This window comes from Mus caroli, chromosome 5, assembly GCF_900094665.2.
Source record: "Mus caroli chromosome 5, CAROLI_EIJ_v1.1, whole genome shotgun sequence".
In the NCBI taxonomy this organism is placed as follows: Eukaryota; Metazoa; Chordata; class Mammalia; order Rodentia; family Muridae; genus Mus; species Mus caroli.
Genome location: NC_034574.1, coordinates 137,158,991 through 137,166,122, shown reverse-complemented (window position 1 = coordinate 137,166,122; position 7,132 = coordinate 137,158,991).

The window sequence follows — 7,132 nt, the reverse complement described above, 5'->3', positions numbered from 1 at the left end:
TCCAGGACAGCCAGGGCTACACAGAGAAACCCTGTCTCGAAAAACTAAAAAGAAAAAATAAAAGAGAGAGGTGCGCACCGCCTGAGCTGGTCTGTTCTTGAAAATTTCCCCCAGCCGCAGTTTTAGCTGGATCTTCGTTTAGTTTGTCACTTCCAATTTTGTCCCTGGCTACACTTTGTCCTTTTTTTAGTTCGATTAAAATCCTAATTAAAATTCTTTGAGAGGAAATAATAATAAAAATAGACCTGTGCCAGCAATGCTTCCGTCTGCAGGGTTGTGTTGACGAATTATCCAAGAATCCAGCGTGGAGAGGCCCTGACTCCAGAGCTCAGGCGGCAGCAGCAGCAGGCCTGCGGCCAGCTGGACTCCTATTGGCTGTCCATCACAAGTGCCACTCAGCTCCTGGGTAATAGATTCTCTCTACAGAGACAGACATAGGCCCAAATCTATAAGGTCAGCATTCGGGAAATCTGGAGGCAGAAGGATCAGGAGTTCAAAGTCATCACTGGTTACACGTTCAGATCGGGGCTTTGGGGCTGGAGAGATGGCTCAGTGGTTAAGAGCACCGACTGCTCTTCCGAAGGTCCTGAGTTCAAGTCCCAGCAACCACATGGTGGCTCACAACCATCTGTAATGAGATCTTATACCTTCTTCTGGTGCATCTGAAGACAGCTACAGTGTACTTAGATATAATAATAAATAAATCTTTTTTTAAAAATTCAGGGCTTTGACCCTGTCGTGCTCTCTCTCTCTCTCTCTCTCTCTCTATCTCTCTCTCTCTAACATACACACACACACACACACACACACACACATAGAGTCTCAAATATGCTGGGCAAGCACTCTATCACAATGCTACAACTCAAAGCCTGAGTATGAGTCTAGCCACCCGGTCTGTGCCCAACAGTCTATTCTAGAAAATGGGATAACAGAAGCTAGGGCAATGGCTTGATTGCTTAAGAGCTTGGTGCACGTGGACAGCCATGAACTCAAGTTCAGATCCCAGGCACCATGTTAAACCTGGGCACCCTAACATCTCTGTCATCCCATTGCTAGAAAGCAGAGACAGGCAGATCCCTGGAGCCCACTGGCCACTGTCCTAGTCAATCAGTGAGCCCCAGTCTTAGTAAGAGACCCTGACTCAAAAAAAAAAAAAAAGGTAGAGAATGACTGAGAAAGACAAAAGACATCCAGCACCCACCCCTGGCTTCCACATGTGTGTGCCCGCAATATACATGTACACACACCCAAACACATACATTCAACACACACATGTACATACAAGAGAAAAAGATAGCAATCCGGCTATATCGCATAATGAAAATGTTCTACGGGGAGATACTTACAGCTTCCCTTCAGTTATTAGGTTATGGGGACAATGATCCCCAAGGAAGCAGAACTTCCCAGGAGTCTCACAACGGGGAAGGAAAGAGCGAAGCCTTGGGCCAGTCAGACAATAAACTTGCCTCCTCAGAAGAGATTTCACACAGCTCTAACAATCTGTGCAAGCACCTTGCCAGGGAGACTGGAGCTGAGTCAGTGATGGGTCAGCCATGAGCAGGGACTCATCTTGACCAGGAAGACCTAGCATGCATAACTTTGCCCTGGTGTGTGTGTGTGTATGTGTGTGTGTGTGTGTGCGTGCATATGTATGCATATATATGTGCCCATGTGTGTACATGCATGTAGAGGCCAGAGCACACATTCTACAGGTGCTATCCACCCTGTATTTTTTAGAGACAGGGCCCCTCGTTATCCTGGAGGTTGCCACGTTAGTGAAGTTCTCCCACCAATGACTCCCTGCCTCCTGGGTCCTGCCACTGAGAATACAAGCACCAGTATGTCACCCAGCTCTGTCATAAGACTGTTGGCTTCTGTGGTGGTTTGAATAAAAATGGTCCTCACAGGCCCATAGGGAGTGGCACTATTAGGAAGTGTGGCCTTGTTGGAGTAGCTGTGGCTTTGTTGGAGGAAGTGTATCTATCATTAGAGTATGGGCTTTGAGGTCTACAGAAGCTCAAACCAGTCTACTTCCTGTTGTCCGTGGATCCTGATGTAGAACTCTCAGCTCCTTCTCCAGCACCATGTCTGCCTAAACCTCTGAAACTATAAGCCAGCCCCAATTAAATGTTGTCCTTTATAAGAGCTGCCATGGCCATGGTGTCTCTTCAGAGCAATGAAAACCATAACTGAGACAGGATCCGAACTCAGATCCTTTGCAAGGACTTTATAGGCTGAGTCTCCTCCACTCCCACCCCCACCCCTACCCCCACCCCATCCTCAACATCTTTGCTTCTCACCTTATGTATCTCTTTAATCACTGTGTTGAAGATGGTAACAGAACCTGGCTTGTTGGGGCTGCCAGGACCCAGGCTGTAACCTTTGGGATCCTTTAGAACTTTCATTGAACTTCAACAGATCTGGTCCTATAAATGGCCAGAATGGTAGAAACCCATTTTCTCAGAGAAACAGAGAGAGCACCTTTTCTGAAGTAGGAGAGACACGGTGGATTTGTTCCACAGCCAACTCCTCCTTGCCATTTTAGAGATGACTCAATACCTCCCCAAATTGCTCCAGGTTGAGCAATTGTTTGAAACCTGGAAGGAGAATAAAGATGGACAGAGTTGTCCGGAACAACTATAAAGGGAGCCCTGAGAGGCCCAGGCTGCCCATCATCAGATGATCATGCCTAGGTTCACACACTGTCTGCTCTGGGCCAGCTCTGGCTGCCAAGATCCAGCTTCCTCCTTTGGCATCTGGAGACTTGTTAAAACGGCGGATGTGATTTTCTGGTCAAAAAAGTAGAGCAAGGAAATAGAATGTACCCAGGCTGAGGAGATGGCTCAGTTGGCAAAGTACTTCCTGTGGAAGCATATAGAGTTCACCTCCAGACTCCATTAAAAACCCTGGTATGCCGTGGGTGGGTGGAGGGTTGGGGGTGGTGATCCCAGCCCTGGGAAGGTACAGACAGGAAGCTCCTTGTGGCTAGCTGACCAGCCAGCCTAGCCTACTTTGTCAAGGTCCAGTCCCATGAGTGCATACACATGCGTCATTATACACACACATAGGAAGAAAGTGAAGGAGGCCGTATGTAAGGGTAAATTCACTGTATAAAGAACTAAACTGAAGCCATTTTGAGTAAAACTTCCATTCTGAATAGTGGTCAAATCAAGTGTAAGTACCCTAGACCTCCGTGGGTAATTGACATCCTGGTTGGCAAGTTGAGGCATGAAGACTATGCAAGTCACCACAGCACAGTTAAATAAATCAACCAATGAGAACAGGATAAGTGTACCACAAAGAAATGTTCCTAGAAAAGTCTCCTTTCCCTGAATCCTTATTGGCGGGAACTTGGCACAGATGTTTGTGATTTTTTTCAGGCCTAACAGCTCTGTGACGTTCTGGCTTGGCAGGGGTGGACGGTGGAGGGGGGCATTACAGTTCAGCTACCGAATCTGTTCTGCATCCCTGATTGATCAGTAGCAACTTGATTATGATAAATTCTTGTTATCTTGTATTGACCTAGTGCTTAAGTTATGTTGTATCTAAGCAGACCCCATAACAATCATGAGTTAGTGTTGGTTTGAAGTGAGGACATCTGGGTGCTCCCTCCAGATGGGCTGATGGAGGGTGGGCAGGAAATCAGAGTAGGAAGTGAGCTGGTTCTGAATGCCTCGGCTCTCTGCAGGACTCCTCCCCTCCCCTCACACCAGCAACAGCTTGTTCAGAGTGAGACCGAACCCCAGGCAAACCACAGGGACTGAGAGAGAAGCCACCAGGATGACCTGCCCATTCACCCACAGGGGAAGGTCAGAACACCCCCATCAGATGTTCAATGTCCCTACTGTGTAACTATTTCCTCTGAAATGAAGCATTCATTTAGGGCCCAAGAAGCTCCTGAAATTTACAAGATTCTCAAGGCTCCCTCTCAAGGCTGTAGGAACATGAACAATTCCTGAGGAGAGGAGACTTCTAACCAGTGGGGCTGCCTGTGGCTTGTGCATGGGACTCCTGAGATTCGGCCTTTTCGAGTTCTTACTAGGACTAGGGTGGGCTTGCATGTGCTGCAGCTACCTCTGAGTCAGCCATGTTCCTATAAGTAACCCCTTACCCATAGTCCTCTAAGTAACCCATAAACTCACTGAGTCACTAAGCTGGACAAATGTGGAATCGCTTCTCTGATTTGTCATAGGTGCCTTCTCCAGGACATGTTTATCCATCCTACATAGGGGACTCACAAAAGATCAGAGTAGCAATTATACCAAAGTCCAACTTGATGAACCAATGAGTTTATTGAGGTGACTTACAAAAGCAGGGATGATTCAGAGGGACAACTGAAAGGCCAACCTACCATTGGTGAGGGCTCACAGAAGCTGCATCCCCAAAGCTCAGTGCATGATATGCAGCTCAACAATTCAGAGCATCTCTTCCAGGCAGCTTTATTAGTCTGAGTCTCCACAACAATCCTTACTGCTTATATAACCTTCAGGAGGAGGGACTTTTGAATATAATCAGTTTCAGGGACTTCCTGAGATTTCTGAGTTGCTTACTTCCTGAATCTTAAGGAGCCTCCCTCCAGGACTGAATGATTCATCTCCCAGGAACTTGCTCAGGACTCCCCAGAAAAGGTCACACAACAGCTCCCACCCGGAAAATCAAGTCAAGAATGGCAAGGAACATAAATTTTACAAGTGGAGAGATGAGGGAAGGTGGGAAAAGAGAGTAGAGAGGGATAATTACATTCTTGGAAACTTCAGCAAGTGTCAAAACTCACTTTTAATTTGACAATATTCAGTGGTTTAGCATTCCAGAATTCCACCGAAGAACCTCAGATAAAACATAGTCAACAATGTTGTTAGATCACACACACACACACACACACACACACACCTGCCCCTCTGGTTCACTCTCACATATTCTTATCTTTCTGTTTTTGTTTCCTCTCCAGTTGCCTGATAAAATATCCTGACCGTAAGAGATCAGTATCGGCTCAGGACCTCTAAGACCAAGTTCTCAGAATAAAGGATATTTATTTGTTCCAGAGGGACAGGGGGCAGAGAATAAGAGACAAAGACAGTAGAAAGAGGAGGAGGCAGAAGGGGAAGGGAACAAGGAAGAGGGGACAGAGATATTTGTCCCAGGGGTAGGGGAATGACAAAGGACTGTCTCTAGATAGAGAGGAAGGTGACAGATGTGGCCCATAGGCAAATGGCGGCTTATAAAGGAAAATGGGAAAACCCCCGTGTTAGGATGAAGTGTTTAATTTTAATTGGGCATGTTAATTAGGTGAGCCAAAGGGAGCTTTTGATTCCTGAACTTCAATACTTTGATTTCTGGAGCTTGGTAGTCAGCCTCAGGAGGAAGAAGAGGCGGCTAAATGAGGAAATAGACCTTGGTGGTTAGCTTTAGGAATCCAATCTAACGGTTTTTAGAAAGGCAGAGGGAATGCGGGAGAAGAACAAGGCCTGCCAGAGCCACATGCTCAAATAGACTAGTGTCCCTTTATGGTCATTGGTCACTAGCCCATGGGGACAAAGGGAGAAGAGTGCACAGGTTTCTGATAGCCTGTAAGCACAAACAGAAATGACAGCACTCCAGGATCAGCTTCCAGGATACAGATCAACTTTATTCAGGATGATCGAGGGTTAGATAGTTTTGGGAAAGGGGGTAGGAATATCCAGGGTGGGCAAAGGTCATGGCTGAAGGCTAAGGCACTGAGATGTCTCATTCGCATGAGGAGGCGCTCCAGGGATCTCAGGTGCTTGCTGAACCAATTCCTTATCTGGAGAGAGAGAGAGAGAGAGAGAGAGAGAGAGAGAGAGAGAGAGAGAGAGAGAGAGAGAGAGAGAGAGAGAGAGAGAGAGAGAGAGAGAGAGAGAGAGAGAGAGAGAGAGAGAGAGAGAGATCTGAACCTGTAATCTCACCAAGGCTACGAGGCATTCCAAAGGTAGAGGGTATGGGAGTTTCAAGCTCCCCAGACATGGTCAGAGAAGGAGAAGCCTTGCTGGTAAAGGGAGTCCTTCAGTTTGCACTGAGCTCAGAAGGCTATCCAAACAATGGAAGAGTTTGTCCTTAATTAGCCAGGTCCAACATATCCTCAAAAGCAACACGGGAGGGGAGGGAAGGGGAAGGAATTTCTGTTCCACCTGAAGTCAAACAACAGAAACAAATGCTGGTGCTCAGCTCATCTTCTTTCTTCAGTCCAGGGTCTGAGCTGAGGAAAAAACTGCCACCCGTGACCAGGACGAGCTTTCCCACCTCAGCTACCCTACTAAGAAAACTCCTCACAGGTAAGCAATCCACCCAACTTCTCCTTGAGACGACTTTCCCGGGTGATTCCAGATTGTACCATCTGTAATTAAAACTAAGAAACACAGACTCTCTCTCCCTTAGGTCTGCCTTCCAGGTTCTTGGAGGCTATCTCGTCTACTCTTTCACCTTAAGCTAATTTTCTTGATTTTTTGGTAATGTCTGTAGTGTCTTCTCACATGGCTGCTCTTTCTTATGATTGATGTCTGAGCTGGGGTATACTGGTATACCATTGCTGGTGTAGTACTCACTGGGAAATGCAAGGGTATATGTGCAAAGATGATGCTGTTGTGAACGCACAGTCCAGGGGGGGCTTCTGAAGTACTTCCAGGTGTTTCTAGAAGTTTCTGTTGTTGTTTGTTGGGTTTTTTTTTTTTTTGGTGTTTATTTGTTTTGAGATGGGTCTCAAGGTAGCCTTGAAATCACCATGTAGTCCAAGATGGTCTGGAACTTTACAGTAATCCTCCTGCTTCGACTTCCTAAGTACTGGAATCACACGCATGAGTCACCACACTCAACCCTGTGGGATTCTCTCTCTCTCTCTCTCTCTCTCTCTCTCTCTCTCTCTCTCTCTTTCAAGACAAAGCCCGGGCTCACCTCAAACCCACAATCCTATTGCCTTCCTCAAGCTTCCTGACTAAGTAACAGAACGTTGAACCACCACAGTCAGCTATGTTCTAGAATTTTCTTTGCCTCTCACAGGCTAAAGATACCTCAGTAACAACAAGGAACACAAGAAGGAAGAATGGCAGATTCAAAACAAAACGTCAAAAAAAATTTTTTTTAATTGTATTCGAAAGGAAAATCGTGTGTGTGTGTGAGT